We start from the raw sequence: 20065 nt of genomic DNA on the forward strand, positions 1-20065 counted from the left end.
AAATAGATATAGCTCCTGGTGTGACAGGTGCATTACAGCTACAATTAGCATCAAGCTACATAATTTAAAATATTACCTGATAACACATGTACATCATGGAGACGTCTATTTGATGTGCATGTTTACATCTGGAAAACGTATTTTTTGTTTTTGCTCATCTGCAATTCGTCTATAGGACGTATCCTGTCAGATGTCAAATAGACATTTAGAAATTTTATTTTAGATGTTTATGTAAAACTGACATCTTAAAGACGTCTATCAGGTGTTAGTAAACAGCAGATGCTTTCCAGATGAAGTGATCTCCGCAGACATGTGTGTGCTATCTGGGTAATATTACACTTTTACTCAAAACTCACTTTAAACCACCATCGAGTGTTTGTATTAAAGGTGCTGTAAGCGATGTCGGGTGACATCACTTCTTGTTGACGTACAAAGTATTGTCAAACAAAACGAAGGCTAGCTAGACCCTCCCTCCTCCTCATCCACGCACTAACACCCCAAACCGCACCCCCAAACCCTTCTTATCGGTTATTGGCTGGAACAGTTTGTTATGTTTCGTGGTGCGGGTAAGCCCAGTTTGTTTTTGTTGCCGTTTGTGGAGCCTGGGGTATCTGCAGAGACCGTGTTTTTTTACAGTGTGTTCAGGGGACAGGCAGCTAGCGGATAGTGAGGAGATGTTTGTTGCATGTGACAAACTGTTTTGGCCTAAAAAACGCGTGACATCGCTTTGAGCACCTTTAACTTCCGATCGCGATCTAATGCGGATTTTAGTCATATGTTGTTCAAATGTTATATTTATCATATTATATGGAGCTAATAGCTAAACCTTCTAAGCATGTATAATGTAAACATTCATTCATATGAATATACCCCAATTCGCATGAAAATCACACACAAACCATATACCATCGTATTCGTATGTTTATTAGCTTCTTGTTTCATGTGTTGAAAGGTTTCTTTGGGTTTGTTCTTCACGGAGTTCCAAAGGACGAAGTGTACATGACAGCGTCATGCAGAAGGGCTGGAATTTAGTCATGTAAGATGGTTAATAGCTCTACGCCAAAATGAGAGAGCACTGAGATCATATCTGCCACAAACCAGGAACAGGAGAGACAGACAGCGCTGTGTATGCCGTTTTAGCTCCTCAGATTGCAAAACTCAGAGTAAAATTAATAGAAATGGTATTCTGTATGATAAAATATTTTCCAAGCATATGAAAAATCAATATTTCTTCAAATTTGCACACTTTTGTACTAAGAGCCTTAAAGGACGCTGTTCATTGAAGCTGGGTGAACACAAATAAACCGGAGCAGACATAAGTGAATATGAAAGAACAGATTGTAATTATTGTTACAGAAGAAATTCTGCACTCCTGACAGAAATTAAGAAATGAATGTCACTGCAACCCAGTTTTTTCATAAACAGTGGTCAAATATCTAGTGTCTTTAATCTTTCTAATGGTACTCAATTTGCCCAGATCAAGTAAGAGTCTGATGTTTTAACATGAGGTGAATGTTAAACATAAAAAATCTGGGGACATCTGCGATCTTTGAACCTAAAGCGGTTAAGAACTCCTTTCCGGTTGAAACTTCCACCAGTTCTTCAACAATGTTGGCAGGTAAAATGCTTCTCTCCAGTGTGAATTCTCATGTATACTTCAAGATTTGCATGTTGATCAAAACTCCTTGTTTCTACTGTGAATTTTCATGTGGTATTTAAGGTTTCCTTTTCTGTTGAAACTCTTTCCACACTGTTGGCAGGTAAAAGGGCTCTCTCCACTGTGAATTTTGAGGTGAACCTTAAAGTTTCCATGTTGATCAAATCTCTTTCCACACTGAGTGCAAGTGTACGGCTTTTCTCCAGTGTTAATTCTCATGTGGACTTTAAGGTTTCCATGTTGATCGAAACTCTTTCCACACTGAGGGCATGAATAAGGTTTCTCTCCGGAGTGAATTCTCATGTGCCTGTTAAGGATTCCTTTTTGAGTGAAACTTTTTCCAGACTGTTGACAGGTGAGAGGGCTCTCTCTGGTGTGAACTTTCATGTGATAATTAAGGTTTCCTTTTCGTTTGAAACTTTTTCCACACTGTTCACAGGTAAAAGGCTTATCTCCCGTGTGAGTTCTCATGTGGACCTTAAGGTTTCCATGTTGATAGAAACTCTTTCCACACTGAGGGCATGTGTAAGGCTTCTCTCAAGTGTGAAGTCTCATGTGGACTTTAAGGTTTCCATGTTGATAGAAACTCTTTCCGCACTGAGGGCATGTGTAAGGCTTCTCTCCAGTGTGAAGTCTAATGTGCCTGTTAAGGCTTCCTATTTGAGTGAAACTTATTCCACACTGTTGGCATTTGAAATGGCTCTCTCCATTGTGAACATTCATGTGGTAATTAAGGTTGGCTTTTCGGTTGAAACTTTTTCCACACTGTTGGCAGGTGTAAGGCTTCTCTCCAGTGTGATTTCTCATGTGGACTTTAAGGTTTCCATCTTGATCAAATCTCTTTCCACACTGTAGGCAGGTGTAAGGCTTCTCTCCAGTGTGATTTCTCATGTGGACTTTAAGGTTTCCATGTTGATAGAAACTCTTTCCACACTGAGGACATGTATAAGGTTTCTCTCCGGAGTGAATTCTCATGTGTCTGTTAAGGATTCCCTTTTGAGTGAACCTTTTTCCACACTGTTGACAGGTGAAAGGGCTCTCTCTGGTGTGAACTTTCGTGTGGTAATTAAGGTTTCCTTTTCGCTTGAAACTTTTTCCACACTGTAGGCAGGTGTAAGGCTTCTCTCCCGTGTGAGTTCTCATGTGGACTTTAAGGTTTCCATGTTGATAGAAACTCATTCCACACTGAGGGCATGTGTAAGGCTTCTCTCCAGTGTGAAGTCTCATGTGGACTTTAAGGTTTCCATGTTGATAGAAACTCTTTCCACACTGAGGGCATGTGTAAGGCTTCTCTCCAGTGTGAAGTCTAATGTGCCTGTTAAGGCTTCCTATTTGAGTGAAACTTTTTCCACACTGTTGGCAGGTGAAATGGCTCTCCCCAGTGTGAACTTTCATGTGGTAATTAAGGTTTCCTTTACGGTTGAAACTTTTCCCACACTGTTGGCAGGTGAAAGGCCTTTTCCCGGTGTGATTTCTCATTTGGTCTTTAAGGTTTCCATGTTGATCAAATCTCTTTCCACACTGAGGGGATGTATAAGGCTTCTCTTTAGTGTGCATTTTCATGTGGCTTTTAAGGTTTCCATGTTGGTAGAAACTCTTTCCACATTGAGAGCATGTGAAAGGTTTCTGTCCAGAGTGAATTCTGATGTGGTAATTTAGGTTTCCTTTTCGGTTGAAACTTTTTCCACATTGTTTACAGGTAAAAGGTTTCTCTCCAGTGTGAGTTCTCATGTGGACATTAAGGTTTCCACGATGATCAAATCTCTTTCCACACTGAGGGCATGAAAAAGATGCACATCTAGTGTGAATTCTCATGTGCCTGTTAAGGATTCCTTTTTGAGTGAAACCTATTCCACAATGTTGGCAGGTGAAAAGACTCTCTCCCATTTGAATTTTCACATGGACTTTAAGGTTGATTGATACTCTTTCCACTCTGATGTGATATGGAAGGCTTCTCTACAGTGTGAATTCTCATATGATAATTAAGGTTTCCTTTTCGGTTGAACCTTTTTCCACACTGTTGGCAGGTAAAAGGGCTCTCTCCAGTGTGTATTCTCATGTGGACTTTAAAGTTTCCATGTTGATCAAATCTCTTTCCACACTGAGTGCAAGTGTACGGCTTTTCTCCAGTGTGAATTCTCATGTGGATTTTAAGGTTTCCATGTTGATAGAAACTCTGTCCACACTGAGGGCATGAATAAGGTTTCTCTCCGGAGTGAATTTTCATGTGCCTGTTAAGGCTTCCTATTTGAGTGAAACTTATTCCACACTGTTGGCAAGTGAAAGGGCTCTCTCCAGTGTGAACTTTCATGTGGTAATTAAGATTACTTTTTCTTTTGAAACTTTTCCCACACTGTTGGCAGGAGAAAGGCCTCTGATCTTTCTTTTCCATTTCATTCAGTTCTTCACCCTCCTCTTTCAGCGCCATAAGTTCTAAGGCAAAAAAAAGTCAATCTTTAAAGACATCAAAAACATATAAACATGTAAAACATCAAAACCAACATACATGTAGGGCTGGGCGATATGGGCAAAAAAAATTCTCACGATAATTTTTTATATCAGTCGATATCGATAATTATCACAATAAATGTCAAATCTTTATTTCTTTCAAGTTTAAAAGCAGATTTTTGCTCCTAAGTGAAAGTTGTACAAACCAGAGCGTTAATTGTGGTTTTAAATTACTCTTTATTGTCAGAACATATCATGACAAACACTTGCCAAACAGGTGAACATTTGACAAATCTGAGGTAGAACATTCAAACATTTGTCATTTTTCCTTAACAAAATAAAAATCTTAATAGAAAAACTAATTTCTTAGTTTTTGCATGTGCTAAAGGGGGATATTATTTCAAGTCTTGAAACAGGTTTTTGTTGCCTGACTTTGATGGCATGTATCTTCAGCACAGTTTGCAGTGCAGGCTGCAATATTAATATTACGTTTTGTCTCCAAACGCATATTTGACAGTGATTTCTCAAGCAGAGCCCTATAAAATCTGTTTTATTTTTTTTTCCAAATTTCGTTTTTTTTTTCTTTCAAATTACGTTTTTTTTTTTTTGAAGCTCGACGCTCCTCCGCCGCCCGGTGGACGGCGACGGCTCCTTGGGCTCTAGGGCAGCCGGCAGGAGTCCCCCGCTCCCTGCTCCTCCCCTTCACTGGTGGACGGCAGCAGGCTCCGGCCCACGGCGAGCGGCGGCGACTCCCCCGCCCCCTCCCGGACGGCAGCCGCCCCTCCAACTCCCAGGCGGCCGGCAGCGAGCTCGACCGTCCCACCGGCAACTCACTCCAGTGCACCGCCTCGAGCGTCCATGGCCGCGAGTCCCCCGCTCCCTGCTCCTCCCCTCGTTCGGCGGATGGCAGCAGGCTACGGCCCACGGCGAGCGGCGGCGACTCGCGCACCATGCTCGATGGCACCGCGGATTCCCCACGGCGGCGAGGACTCTCTAACAGCGTGTTCCTCCCCCCTCCCGGGTTTCGGCACCAGTGTAACAATGTTCAGGGAAGAAGGAGGCGGGAACCGGCGTACAATCAAAATATACTTTATTTAAAATAAAATAAACAAACCAAAATACCGCCAGCAGCCCCTCGCGGACGACTGCTGGCTACCGGAAATAAATAAAACTGCCAGCAGCCCCTCGCGGACGACTGCTGGCTAAAATAAAATACAAATACAAAAACCAAACTCAACTAAAACACAGGCCTGTTCCTCTCTTGATCATCAATGTCGTCGCTCCCCCTTTATGCTTCCGCTCCTCCGTGAGAGATGCGAGACTGGTGTGCTTCACAGGTGCTGCTCATTAGCAATCGCACCACCGGCCTCGCGCCGCTCTCTCACATCCCTCGGCCGTCCTGTTCGCCACAGACCTTAAATTTATTGAGGTAACAAACATCACATTTAGATCATGATAACCACAGATAAAACCAGGCATAGTCTATCACTATCATGGCAAAATGTAACTTTATGGTTTCTATGGTATTTGTATGAAAAACAGTAGCGTAAATACATTATTAAATACTGTAATTATATTCCATTAGTCATTTAATACATTGTCTACATTAATAATATAATACAATTCAATATGTTTATCCCACATTTCATGGTGCAGTTAATATTACTAGGCTAACGTGACAGTAAAACCATGGTAAATGATGGGAATTTGTAGACAGAAAAGCCTTCTGACTGTATTGTTGCGCAGTGTTTCTCCTGTTTGTCAGCGCTGTTTCATCTGCCTTTAAACTGGTTTAAATCAGAGACATTCGTGTTCTTCGCTGAATTCAAGCGCCTCTCACTGGATCTCGTGAGCGAGACGATCAGAGTAAACGCGTCTGCTCTAGTGAGCTCGCGCTGCGCTGCCGTTTGGACTTAGAGCGAGCTGATAAATGGTCCGTGTGCCGCACGGTTCAAATGAGTTTCGTTTTGCTTTTGGCGCATAAACATTATCGAACATTTATCAAACTCTTGATATCGTTTTATTGAGAAAAATTATATCGCAATAATTATCGTTTTATCGCCCAGCCCTACATAAATGTATGAGAGTGAGTGAAGCGGAAATATTTCCTGCGGAGTAGAGAGCGCCTTTCTGAAGATTCTCTCAAATATTGTTTTAAAATGAAGGTGCGAAAGAAATTGAAGGAGTGTGGAGAAACTTGTTTGCAAAGATTCATTTTTGGGGTATACTAACAGCAAAGTTTGAAATACCGTTGCAGCGCTATAGTGGTAACAAACATCCTGACACTGATGACCACACTGATGAGAATGCCGTTTAGACGAATATGTAAATATATGCTGCACGCTTTCCTCTGAATAACAAAAATAAGAGAATCATTTGATCATAGTGTTGTGGATATATATTTGCATGAGCTCTGCAATTCGACATTATCCAGTCACGTCACGTTTATTTATATCCTACTACTTTTAAAAATATTGCTTTAAAGCCACAATTTCATGAATTATCTATAGGCCCACTGTACTTCAGACATTTATTCAAGAAAACAAAGATGCATAATAAAGAGAAATTTATTGTCAGAGTGGAATTTGTGTGGAATACTGTATTTCCGAGTGGAACGTGAACGATCAAGTGGACAAACGACTGCTTTTAAATGCTCATGTGCACTTTGTGAAGAGCGCTCATGGCATTCGTCTGTGTACAATTTAGCGATGAGTTCCCTCAAAAGGGAACCGGTTACACTTTGCTGACCATTAACGCTATGGGAAAGCTTATGCATGCATTGTGAGTGTCTCTCTATGAGACTGTTCTGTTGCTCCCGCTTTGATATTTTCTCTGAAGAGAAAGGCCAGGCTCGTGTTCACCGTAGTTTGGGGTAGATCAGATCATGGGGGTCACAAATGGAGTTGGCGATCGTCATGTTCTCTGCTTTTTCTCAGTTCTCACCAGCCAACCCAGAAGCCTTTGTTTCAGACCCAGAAGCCCCCAAGCAGTTTCTTCTGATCTGAACGAAGGCCCGGTGGTTGGATATTTCTGGCTCTGAGTTGGATGTGGGAAGCCAGGGAAATTCAAGGAAATGCCATTTCTCTACCCTGCTCATGAGGAATTACTGGAGGTTTTGACTCAAGTTGTAGAGCACAGGTGTCAAACTGAGTTCCTGGAGGGCCACAACCCTACACAGTTTTGTTCCAACCCTGCTTCAACACACACACACCTGCCGTTTTCAAATAAGCCTGAAGGACTTGATTAACTGATCAGGTGTGTTTAATTATGGTTGAAGCTAAACTCTGCAGGGTGTGGCCCTCCAGGAACTGAGTTTGACACCCCTGTTGTAGAGAAACTCGAGTTGACTCTTGACTGACCAGCTGAAAAGCAGTAGCGTAGGCTCTCTGGTAGAGCACAACCTCACTGGGTCAGAGCCTTCCGTTTTCCCCAAATCCTCAAACATTGCAGGGCTAAACAACCACTGGTACAATGCCTAAGGTTGAAGAGACGCTAGTAAGTTCACTCTCACCTGAATCAGAATCGTCCTTGAAAGCGCCGACTTTGCCCACCAAACTAATTTTGTCAGCTATTTATTTATTTAGTTTTAGTCCTGAATCAAACGTACTTTCTAGTTTTAAAAAAAATCATATTTAGTTAACCTTATGTTTTGTTTAATCAAATTTTAGTCGACTACCCCCAAGTTTCACAGACAAGGCTTAAGCCTAGTCGCAGACTAAAATGCATGTTTGAGCTGTTTTACTAAAAGCAACTTTCACTAGCATATTTTTAAATATATCTGTGCAATTGTTTTGTCTCAAGATGCACACCAGTAGTTTAAGGCACGTTTATAACAGCTACTTGAATCTCCTATTTAAACTAAAGCCTAATCCTGGCTTAATATGAGCCCTTAATCTTGAATCCTGTTATTGATCTGAACTAAACAACACCGGCTTGCTTAGTTGGGGTCTGAAAGACTTACCAACTTAACTTTCAGTAATTTATCAATATGACCACACTGACTGACACCATCGGATGAGAACAAAAGTCGAACTGAATTAGGCTGGATGATGGCATTATCGTTTTAAGTAGATCTGCTTTACAGACGAATCTCATCTTGCAACATCAACACTGAGATTAAACTGAATTGAATCAACATTAGGCTGCCTCAAACTGAATAACAACATTGCTGCCTTTTGTAGAACTGCTTATATCTAAATTCAACATTTCAAATTGATGAGATTCACACTTTTAAGGTGGTCACACACCAGACGAGAAGCACTGCACCATCGCACACCGGAGTCATCCTTTTCATTATCGCTATGCTACTCCACGGCATTGAACTAATTCTAAAGTGTGTTTTGACCTGGTACCTCCAGTAGATGGCAGCACATAGCAGGGAAACGTATATACTTTTACACTCAGGTTAGTGTATGGGGAAAAAAATGGAAAAACAAAAGATTAATGGCAAAATGAAAATTTAGAAATGGCTACGTTTATTAGGCCTGTACATTATTCCTTTATATTTAGATTTTTAATGACGAATATAGGACTGACCTGAAGGAAAATGCTATATTTACTGTAAATGAAGGTATACTCGGTTACTCGATCTCTCACAATACTTTAATGTCATGTCATAACAAATACCCAATGTGGAAGTAGGATCTTCTGGGCTGCACTTAAAGGGATAGTTTACCCAAAAAGGAAAATTAGCCCATGATTTACTCACCCTGAAGCGATCCTAGGTGTATATGAAATTCTTCTTTCAGACGAATAAAATCGGAGTTATATATAAAAAAATGTCCTGACTCTTCCAAGCTTTATAATGGAAGTGAATGGGTATATTTTTTTGAAAGTCCATCAAAGCACATCCATCCATGATAAAAGTGCTCGAAACGGCTCTGGCGGGTTAATAAATGTATTTTGAAGCGAAGTGATTCAAGTTTTACTCTTTTGGCGTGAGTCTACTTGCGTCTGGCAGAAGCTAGTTATTTTAGTCAATAAAGTTTTGAATATTGATATTTTTCTTACACGAAAGTATCGCTTCACAGAAGACCTTCATTAACCCCCCAGAGTCGTTTTGAGCACTTTTATCATGGATGGATGCGCTTGACGGACTTCCAAAAAAATATACCAATGGACTCCCATTATAAAGCATGGAAGAGCCAGGAAATTTTTTAATATTACTCCGATTGTATTCGTCTGAAAGAAGAATGTCATATACACCTAGTATGGCTTAACGGTGAGTAAATAATGGGCTAATTTTCATTTTTGGGTGAACTATCCCTTTAAAGACAGCATTAGTATTTTTCTGGTCATGTGATCAATATGTCTGTCAACATGTGGGACCTGCTCCGTGTCAAATAAAATTGCTTTAAAGGTGCAGTCTGCATCTCCCAAAATCATTGTTTACGAATGTTGATATTTGAAATCAACCCAAAATTCACTAAAACTTTACCACCTGCAGAAACAATGCAACTTCGGCGCCCGTTTTCAGCCCTTCACGTGTAGGCCTCTCTAGCGCTGGAAAGCTTTATATTATATAAATATATAATTATATATTGGATAAAGCATTAATATTAACGCGGGTCCTAGAGATCTTGCCTGATTATAACCCTTTTGTTTCCAGTGTTGTTCCTCTGAGATTTTCTCTTATGTATAGTCTCTTATCTCACTTTCAACAGTCTTTCTTCAAATCTCCCTCTTGCTTGTTCTCTCTCCTCCACCATCATACGCCCCCTAATGTTGATTGACTACATGTTTGTTGTGGTGCTCGGTACGAAAGCTTTTCAACAGCGTTTTTGAAAAATCAATTATTGCACCTTTAATTAGGACACTCATATGACATTCTTCAAAACATTATAGTTCATTTCTGTATAGCTGGACCTTTTAATAAGCATCAAATGACTGAGTTCAGCTTTGAGAATGAAACCTACCTGTTTGTTCCTCAGTATCTTCTTGTTTCACACTGAATACTTCTTCAATCTTCATGTTTTCACTCTCCACTTTAATAAACGCCATGTCTTCACTCTCCACTTTAATAAAGGCCATCTTTATAATAGTGTCACATGGATCTCAGCTGCTTCACCAGGAGTTTTTCTGTGTGTTTGTCCTGTTTAAGATGAGAATAATTAACAGAAAGAAAAATAAATCCACACTTAGGGTCCCAATCAGCTCTCTAGTTAAAAAAAAATAACACTCAAAACTAGGACTACAATTTCATAAAGGCAAATTTAGGTCGCTTAATATTTAGTTATGCTTAACATTAGATATTTAAAGATGTGCAGATTACATTTAATAGATAACATTTGCAGTTGGAATGTTAAAGAGGTCATATGATGCTACTTTCAAAGATCATTATCTTGTGTATTTTGTGTTATAGAACATTTCCATGTTTTAATGTTCAAAAAACATATTTCACATACTGTACATTATTGGAGCTCCTCTATGCCCCATCATTCTAAACCGCGCCGATTTCTACAAAGCCCCTCCTTCCCAAAATGCGTAGTGTGCTCTGATTGGCCAGCTGACCCAGTGCATTGTAATTGGCCGAACACCTCAAGCTGGTGTTGGAAATTGTATGCCCCTTACCCTAATCGCAAGCTTCAGCTTCCAAAGCAATTATAAAGACAGTTAATTATGTCATCAGTTTTACCTTATAAGTTCGAGCCCGAGTCAGATTCTGAAAATGCAGATGACCAAGCCCAAGCCGATCGATCAGTTTGTCATCTTTTCAACAAGTTATAAACAGAGAATAGAGGATACTATGTTTGTACACATAAATCCATCTCTGCACTTTTGATCGCAAAAACAACAAACAATATGTGTCACTACTGCACAAAAGAAATAATAAAACATAGGCTACTTGCATGCTCTGATTCAGAAGCGCCAGATTGCCATGGCAAAGTTGGAATTATGCCTTTTTTCTTTTCTTTTTAGATATAGCCTTTGTTCACAGCCGGTCATTTACTCTTTACTGTTCTTTACTGTTCAACAGTGTTGAAAATAAATCTTATCCACTGATTGTCCATCCTAATTGTCCCAATAAAGTGCTGCATTTGCTTTCGCATAGAAACACACAGCGTCTCCACAGCATAGCGTCAACAATAACACTGACAACTGAAGCCACGCCTTCTTTATGTATGCATTTGGGTGGCATTATGTAAATATTTCCATCCAGTGACGCAAGTCGGTGAGGGAGGATGTTTGAGGCCTTTTAGCTAGGTCTGGATCTGCCTTCTCTTTTAGATAAAACTTTTTGTGAGAGACTATGAGCTTTGTAATTTGGTGATGATTTGGTAATTTGGTAATTTGGTGGTGATGGCGCAGTGGATAAGACACATGCCTTTGGTGTGAAAGACCCAGGTTCGAATCCACTGTGAGACACCAATGTGTCCCTGAGCAAGACACTTAACCCCTAGTTGCTCCAGAGGCGTGCGACCTCTGACATATATAGCAATTGTAAGTCGCTTTGGATAAAAGCGTCAGCTAAATGAATAAATGTAAATGTAATTTTCAAGTCAAAATCAGTAGGAACTCTTAAGTGACACTAGCCTCACTTGTTGTTGTGACCTTTATTTTGACGGCGCTCAGAACGCCAGAGCCTGAGCACACGAACAGTGCTCGCATTCTCCGTGTTCATTAGTTTACTATCTGTCCAACACGTTATTAGATAGAACTGTTATAGAAAGTAGAGAGTAAGGGTCCAGTGTTGCTAGCTGAGCAGAAATGCATAATCAAGTTTCTCTTGGTCCCCTTAAAGTTGCGCTGGATTTTCTCCCTAAATTAGCCCATTATTTACTCACCCTTAAGTCATCCTAGGTGTATATGACATTCTTCTTTCAGACGAATACAATCGGAGTTAAATTAAAAGATGTCCTGACTCTCCCAAGCTTTATAATGGAACTGAGTGGCTATATGACTTTGTAAGTCCATTAAAGCACATCTATTCATGATTAAAGTACTCCACACATCTCAGTGGGTTAATAAAGGCCTTCTGAAGTGAAGCCAGAGGTGGGCACAAATACATCAAAAACAATTTTGTTACAAAATACAAATACAGGCTCATGAAATGTAACAAAATAAAATACAAAATACTGATGTGAAAAATGTATTTAAATAAAATACAAGTAATTTATTAGTTTTAGTATTTAATTAGTATTTTGAAAATACAAAAATACTCCCACAATAATCTTAAGTCTTTTTTTTATTACTGAAAGGTCAATAACACAAATAGTAGCAATAACACAAATATGAGAAATGAGTAAATTCAAAATGGCGAAGAAGCAAAATAAAAAAGTATGGGCATTTCACTAAATCTCTACAGGGCCTGAAATAGCTCCCTCTGACGTAAATGGCATGTATAGATAAGTTCACATCAATGGTGTGGTAGGCTGCCTTTAATAGCAAAGAGTTTTTGATGTAGGCTATGTAGCCATATTATCACCGTTACTCTACTCGTGCCTTAAAGGACAAGTTCGGTATTTTACACTTAAAGCCCTGTTTTAAGATCATTTCTGATGATATAGAACGGTTAAGATTGAAATTTGGACAAATGCTGCTGTCCCGGGAATTTTGTGTTAGCACGAGAAGGCTCACTGGGGGAAACGCATATTTGCGTAGGCCCCGCGGCCAGCTGTGCGTCAGTGCATCCGTGCCGAGGGTGCCCTCGGACAGGGAGTAATACAGGGCGCAATGGGACGAGTCGTGGGAGGCAAACAGGTCTATCTGTGCGTTCCCGAACTGGTCCCAAATCAGCTGGACCGACTGGGGATGGAGTCGCCATTCGCCGGAGATAGGCCGAAACCGTGACAGCTCGTCGACTGCAAAGTTCCAATCTCCCGGAATGTAAACAGCAAGAAGGGACCTCAGGTGCTTCTGACTCCATAAGAGGAGGTGGCGTGCGAGTTGCGACGTACGGCGTGAGCGTAGAGCACCCTGACGGTTGATGTACGCTACTGTCGCGGTATTGTCTGAACGGACTAGTACGTGTTGACCCATGAGCAACGTGCGAAAACTGTGCAGGGCAAGGCGTACTGCCAGCAACTCGAGGCAATTGACATTCAGAAGGCGCTGGGGTCCTGTCCAGGAGCCCGCGGCAGCATGTCCGTTGCACATGGCGCCCCAGCCCGTGGACGAGGCATCTGTGGAGACAACAACATGCCTGGAAACTCGTTCTAGGGGAACTTCAGCCCGTAGAAAACTGAGGTTCCTCCATGGGGTGAAAGTCTGACGCCAGGTCGGAGTCACTGGGACTCGGAGCGTGCCATGATGCCATGCCCACCTCGGGACTCGATCGCAAAGCCACAGCTGAAGCGGTCTCATATGAAGCAATCCGAGTGGCGTTGCCGCGGCTGCAGATGCCATTTGCCCCAGGAGCCTCTGAAACAATTTCAGTGGGACCGCACTCTTGCCATCGAACTGTCGAAGACAAGTCAGCAGTGAGTGTGCGCGCTCGCTCGTAAGCTGCGCAGACATGGCGACCGAGTCGATCTCCATGCCGAGAAAAGAGATCCTCTGCACGGGGCAGAGTTTGCTCTTCTCCCAGTCGACCCGAAGGCCCAGACGGGCTAGGTGCCGGAGCACTAAGTCTCTGTGTTCGCAAACCTGATCTCGAGAGTGAGCTAATATTACCCAGTCATCGAGGTAATTCAGGATGCGAACCCCGTGTTCGCGTAGGTGAACAAGGGCTGCCTCGACGACCTTCGTAAAGGCGCGAGGAGACAGAGTCAACCCAAATGGGAGAACCGCATACTGGTATGCCTGCCCCTCGAAAGCAAACCGGAGAAACGGTCTGTGTCGAGGTAAAATGGAGACATGAAAGTAGGCGTCCTTCAGGTCTATCGCTGCAAACCAATCCTGTGGCCGCACGTATTCAAAAATGCGTTTGGGCGTGACCATCTTGAACGGCAGCCTGTGAAGGGAGCGTTTCAAGACGCGCAGATCCAGGATCGGCCGTAACCCACCGGTCTTCTTGGGGCAATGAAGTACGGGCTGTAGAACCCTGACTTCATCTCGGCTGGATGGAGAGTCTCGACTGCACCCTTCGCCAGCAGGGTAGCAAACTTCGCTCTCATGATAGGGGCATTGCCACCGACCATAGTGAAGCGAACTCCCCTGAAGCGGGGAGGAGACCGTGCGAACTTAATCGCATAGCCGAGCCTGATAGTTCGGGCGACCCAGCGGGACAGGCTGGGGAGCTCTAACCAAGCTGCCAGGAACTGAACCAGCGGGGTCAAGCGAACCACAGACGTCCCCCCGGAGGGGCAGCGAAGCTGAGTGACCGGCCCAGGCGTGGGTGGCATAGCGGCCCGGAGCAGGGGCGCGGTCATGCTCCGCATCCTGACAGAGGAGACCAGGGAAGGACCAGCGTTCCACGGGGGTCTGCCCTGCCAGGGGTCTGGCGACAGAGGGGGACGAGAGTGGTGAGGTCCGGAGACGGCACGCACTGTCATCCGCACCCTCTGAGACAGAGGGGGACGGGAGTGGCGAGGCCCGGGGGCGGCGCACACTGCGGTCCGAGAACCCTGTGACAGAGAGGGATAAGACCGGCGAGGCCCGGGGGCGTCGCGCACTGTCAACCGGCTCTGTGTGCTCAGTGATAGGTGTATCGGTTCTTTCTTTAACCATGATAGGGTACTGCCCACCCGTGGGTGAGCAGTGGGAGAACAAAAGATTCTCCCCCGGCCCTCCACCGGGGGAAGGAGGGGGCCTGCAACCACCTCCTGGGGAAAAACCGACACCATCCCTGAGCAGCCCGGCTGTGGCGCCTTCCTGCGGCCTCCTCCGCGAACGGCCCGGGTGAAGGCTGCTGCTGGGGCCGTGCGGGAGGGGAGGGAGCCACAGGAGGGCGCCCTCGGCGGCGAGCAGGCTGAGGCGTCTGTACCGACGGCTGAGTGGAGGCAGCAGCAGGCCGTCGGAGCAGAATATGTTTGATCGCCTCAGACTGCTTCTGTGCAGTTGAGAACTGCTGGGCAAAGTCCTCAACTGCTCCACCGAAGAGGCCGGCCTGGGATATGGGGGCGTCGAGCAGACGAGAGCGCTCAGCGTCCCGCATATCGGCCAGGTTCAGCCACAGGTGACGCTCCTGGACCACAGAGGTGGCCATCACCTGACCCAGGGAGCGTGAGGCCACTTTCGTCGCTCGGAGAGGGTCGATGAAATCTACAGGCCTTGGACGGTTGCTTAGGAATACCACGAGATGAAGCGCTCTGAGGACACAGTTGCATGGCAACAGAGCGTTCAACCGGGGGAATCCCAGTGTACCCATGGGCGACCGCCCCATCGAGGGGGGGAAAGGCGGAGAAAGCTGACAAACGTACACGGGAGGTCAAGGGAGCCTTCCATGACTTCGCCACCTCCTCATGCACTTCCGGGAAGAATGGTATTGGGGTTGGCTGTAGCCGTGAGGCGCCGCAGCCGCACCCAAAAACTAGTCATCCAACCGCGAGCGCTCAGGGCAGGGCGGAGGGTTCCACTCAAGCCCGATGCTCGCGGCGGCCCGGGAGAGCATGGCCGTCATCTCGGGATCTGATACGGGCAACGCTGGTACTCCAGAAGGAGGCAACGCAGCCGCATCGTCACTTCCCGATGACTCCTGCCCGCCTTGTGATGCCGCGATCGACATCGAGTCCTCCTCTGGAGCGCCGAATGAAAGATGCGGGGCATCAGTAAATGGACCCAGTAGAATCACCGCAGAGCTCGCGGGTTGCAACACTGTAGAGGGGGACGTGGTCCGAGGACGCATCGTCGGATTGTTCCACACCCTCACCCTCAAGTCACCCTGTCCACCAGCCGAAGTACCACCTCTCGTAGAGGGTGTAGATCGGGGTGTGGATGAGGGGACTCTCTCTCGAATGAGATCATTGAGTCTCGACCTTAGTGTTGCGATGGCCATGTTCCCACAGAAGGAACATGAGTCATCCACAAGCGCTGCCTTAGCGTGCTCTAAGCCCAAACACGCATAGCAGCGATTGTGCCCATCAAAGGAAGACCGGGATCGACCGCACCCAGAAGAAACCGGGCGAGACATCTTTAAAAAGACATGCCACGTGCAGCTCTTTTAGAGAGGAAAAACTCAGCGATGCTGAGGCGACCAGGGAGAATGTGAAACTCGCTGGGTACCACCGTCACACCAACACCGGAGAGTTCGCTCGTCTCGAAGAAGATGATGTCACAGAAAACTCAGGATTTGGCTTGTGGAGTGAAGAGAAGCTCTTGGCTCCGAAACGAAAACATGATCTGCCTTTGCTGGCGTCTCTCATTTTATACCCACGCGGTGGGGCGGAGATACGCTATGCAAATTCCGCAGACCCATGGCATTTTATCGCCATTGCCATCGCCAATTCGGAGTGAGTATGAAAGGGAACAATCATTCATAAAACGCATTAAACTTTAGTTTACAAAGACGTGAAACTCACCGAGTGATCTGGGGTGCTCACTGATATGCTTACACAAAAATCGCTGCAAAAGATGCTTTCCAACAGGTGTTTTACCATTCGTTGTAAAACTGTGGACCTATTTTTCCAAACGCCTCACAACCGGACATTCTTCCATTGAGAGCTTGAATAATAGACACTCCAGCCCAGTTGGTGGCGATAATGCACCTTTACCAATGTTTGGATAGCGTAGCCTACGATACCGCAACTGCATAACTACAGAAAGAATACAAACAACCCCATTTCCGTCTCCCGCGGCGGAGTAATACCGTACCTCACAGAACATCAAATACAAGTCAATGGAGTTGGACAAAAACTACGATAAAACCTTTTGGAAAGCATCTTTTGCAGCCATTTTTGTGTAAAAATAACAGACCGAGAATTTGTCACAAAATTCCAAATTTCATTTTAATCATAATATATATGATTAATCATATTAATCATATGTGTGGGTTTGTTTTACACACGAGACTCTAACTGTCCTGACCGCGTATGCCTTTTCCATAGTAGAATCGTGGTGCGTGCGCAATTACTGAAAAACAATAGGATTGATGATTATTTTATACAAAATCAATATCTCTCATATGTAAAACATTTAAAAACGTGTAAAAACTGCAGATGGATGTTATATTGTGAACGCTTGCTTAGCATGGAGATTTCAGTGGAGTTACGACACGCGCTGTTTCATAATAGGGAGGCCCTCTGATGTCCTTTTATGAATGACAACACAGTGCCTTGATCTCATAAGGCACAATTATTTTCTCTATAATGCCGTTCAGTGTGCAATATGTGAGTGTGTAGACTGTATATTTTTCAAAAAACACTTTACCTTAATTCCCTTTTTTAAGAGTTCAAAACTCATTCACTTCTTGGGGGGAGCCCGGTCTACAGGGTGTCACGTGATTTTCGTGCATAACCTGGACATTGCCAACATCAGAAAATATGGCAAAATCATTTACTATGTTGATTTTTTAAAAGTATTTAAGTATTTGAAATACTCTAAATACACTCCCTCAAAATATTTTGTTACAAACAACATTTTATTTTTTCCACACCTGCAAAATACAAATTACAAAATACACTTAATTAAACGTAATTAAATACGTATTTAAAATACATTTAATTGAAATATTGCCCATGTCTGAGTGAAGCGATGCGTTTACTATTTCGCCAAAGTTCTAGGAACTATGAAAAAGTTCCTCCGATGCGAAAGCCCCTTATGTTACTGTCTAGGCTATTAAAAAGAAAATCTTAAAGCCCATGTTGCAGGTTAACCACCACTGTCGATTAATGGGTACATAAATGACTCAAGATATGTATACAATTTTTAAAATGTCTCAAAAATGGTCTTAAAGACCAGTTTTTTACATGCAATTCGGTGATGACGTCACATTGGGGAGAAGTGGAGGAAAGGTAGTCTCAGCCTAGTATTATAACTATGGCGACTGACTGGGATGAGGAAGTGGTTGCAAGAGCCAACATGTATGATGGCCCGCAGCCTTATAATTTCGAACCTGCCAGACGTGAGAGGGCAAATGAGGAATTGCCAAGAACTGATGGCCGTCAAAGCCAATTAAATGAGTGGAGAGTTGGTGAAGTGTCCTGGTGAGTTGCTATCATTTAGAAACGCAGCAATGAGCACTGGAGCTAGTCTACGAGCAGCAGTGCACAATAACAACACTTTTTTTTTTTTACTCTCATTGAATAGCACCGAGTGAAAACCAACGTTTTCTTTATATATATATATATATATATATATATATATATATATATAGTGGCAGTGATCATGACATTAGTTCAGATAAGTACCGGTAACCTTTGTCATAGTGTTGTAGTACTGGTAAACTTTGTCTTTGTCATCTAGAAATAGAAGGCATCATGCTAGCTATTGGCGTTTCTAAGCGTTTATCTCTTCCTCCGGTGAAAATGTGGTTGCAAACGTAGCCACCACGTGTCTGTCGCTGTGTTTGGCAGGTGCTTGTGTGGGCGGTATAGAAAGAGATAGGTAGACAGCCAGATAGCATAACGTTAGCATAGATAGTTATATAGTAGGTAGATTGACAACGTAGAGTTGGTCGCACATCAGAGGCGCCCGCGCCATTGGATGTGCAGTTGCCGCATATTCTAGCCTATCTATCTATATCTATATATCTGTCTGTCTATCTATATATCTAGTCTATCTATGTATCTATATCTATGTATTTATCTATAATCTGCGCTATCTGAATACTCTCGCCTACTACTTGTCTCTCTAGTCACTCTCAATGCGGGCTTTGGTAAATTCTCTCCCCAAGGTGACGTAATGTAATGCATTGTGGGGGAAAGGAGAATCGTTGCAAACCGCTGTAAGATAGTACCTACTTTTTTGTATTATATTCCGGTTTGTGATACCCAACAACATAAAATACAATGGATAACAGTTTAAATGTTTATTGCCAACAAGAAAATTGCACAAATTCATTGAAAAATTAACCCTGCAACACGGCCTTTAACATTTAATTCACAAACAATATATATGGTTTAAATTATTGCTGCCTTCAGTACTTATTTTGGAATAAATGTTAAAATGTGTAAAAATACTAACTTGAAATGCATAGTTTTAGTAAATAGTAGAACATTACATAGTTATCGCAAAAAAAGAAAATAATTGTTTTTGATTTCTCAATTGTTTTTTAATGTAATATTTATTTAACCAGGAAAATGAAGTGTAATGGATGTAAATGTACATTTGATACAGTATAAAAATATGAGGACTTCATTTGAAAACACCACCACTGGTTTAAACATACGTTTTGGTTATTTTCTAGATAAATAATGTGCACATAATGTGATGTGTATGCTATATGCATTTTAAATTTTTAAGTACAGTAAATTACAACATTCATGTTATAACTGCGCGACCGCGTCGCAATGTGTGCCAAATGAGCAATTATTGTCAGTGCAGTTCATTTCAACGGATAGGCCCTATCCCGAGCTCATGGAGTAGTGAACAATGTACCTTTAGTTCACGTTCAGTTTTGAAAAGCTCCGTTTCTGCTTCTCTGCTTGTCAGTGGCCGAAATTGCTTTTACATTTAAACTGATTCACGATGACGTTATAGGGAACAAAACTCACGCAACTTTTTGTGAACGCGCTTTAACGTACATAAATGAAAGCATCACAACGTTATATTAAATTATAAGTAATTCACTTTGCATTCCTTGTAAAAACTATACGATTCATTGAACTGTTTGTATGGATCTAAACACCTTTAATGCTTAAAAATACAAACCTCACTACAGTCGAATCACAACAGATGCATGGTCGCCTCCTAATGACGTTACATCGCCAGACCAACATAAAAGTCCTTCACAGATTAATCGATGTACATACAAAATGTGCAAAACGTATATTTCTTATATAAATGTATATATTAATCTTCTGCTAACCAAGGCTGCATTTATTTGATCTAAAATACACCAAAAACAGCAATCTTGTGAAATATTTTTACAATTTAGAATAACTGTTTTCATGTTTAATATATTATAAAATGCAATTTATTCCT

At 42.8% G+C, this 20065-nt stretch overlaps 1 pseudogene across 1 annotated transcript; it reads right to left on the bottom strand.

Moving 5' to 3' along the window:
- Positions 1-1329: 1329 nt before the first annotated feature.
- Positions 1330-19828, bottom strand: LOC143741605 (uncharacterized; annotated as a pseudogene). The gene is made up of 4 exons (XR_013205160.1): positions 19793-19828; positions 10021-10196; positions 3608-4090; positions 1330-3447 (listed from the first exon to the last, which is right to left on the bottom strand). The product of XR_013205160.1 is annotated as an uncharacterized LOC143741605 (transcript).
- Positions 19829-20065: the final 237 nt, after the last annotated feature.

The sequence above is a fragment of the Siphateles boraxobius genome, unplaced genomic scaffold, assembly GCF_051911475.1.
Source record: "Siphateles boraxobius isolate OS27281-9 unplaced genomic scaffold, OSU_SipBor_1 19, whole genome shotgun sequence".
In the NCBI taxonomy this organism is placed as follows: domain Eukaryota; kingdom Metazoa; phylum Chordata; class Actinopteri; order Cypriniformes; family Leuciscidae; genus Siphateles; species Siphateles boraxobius.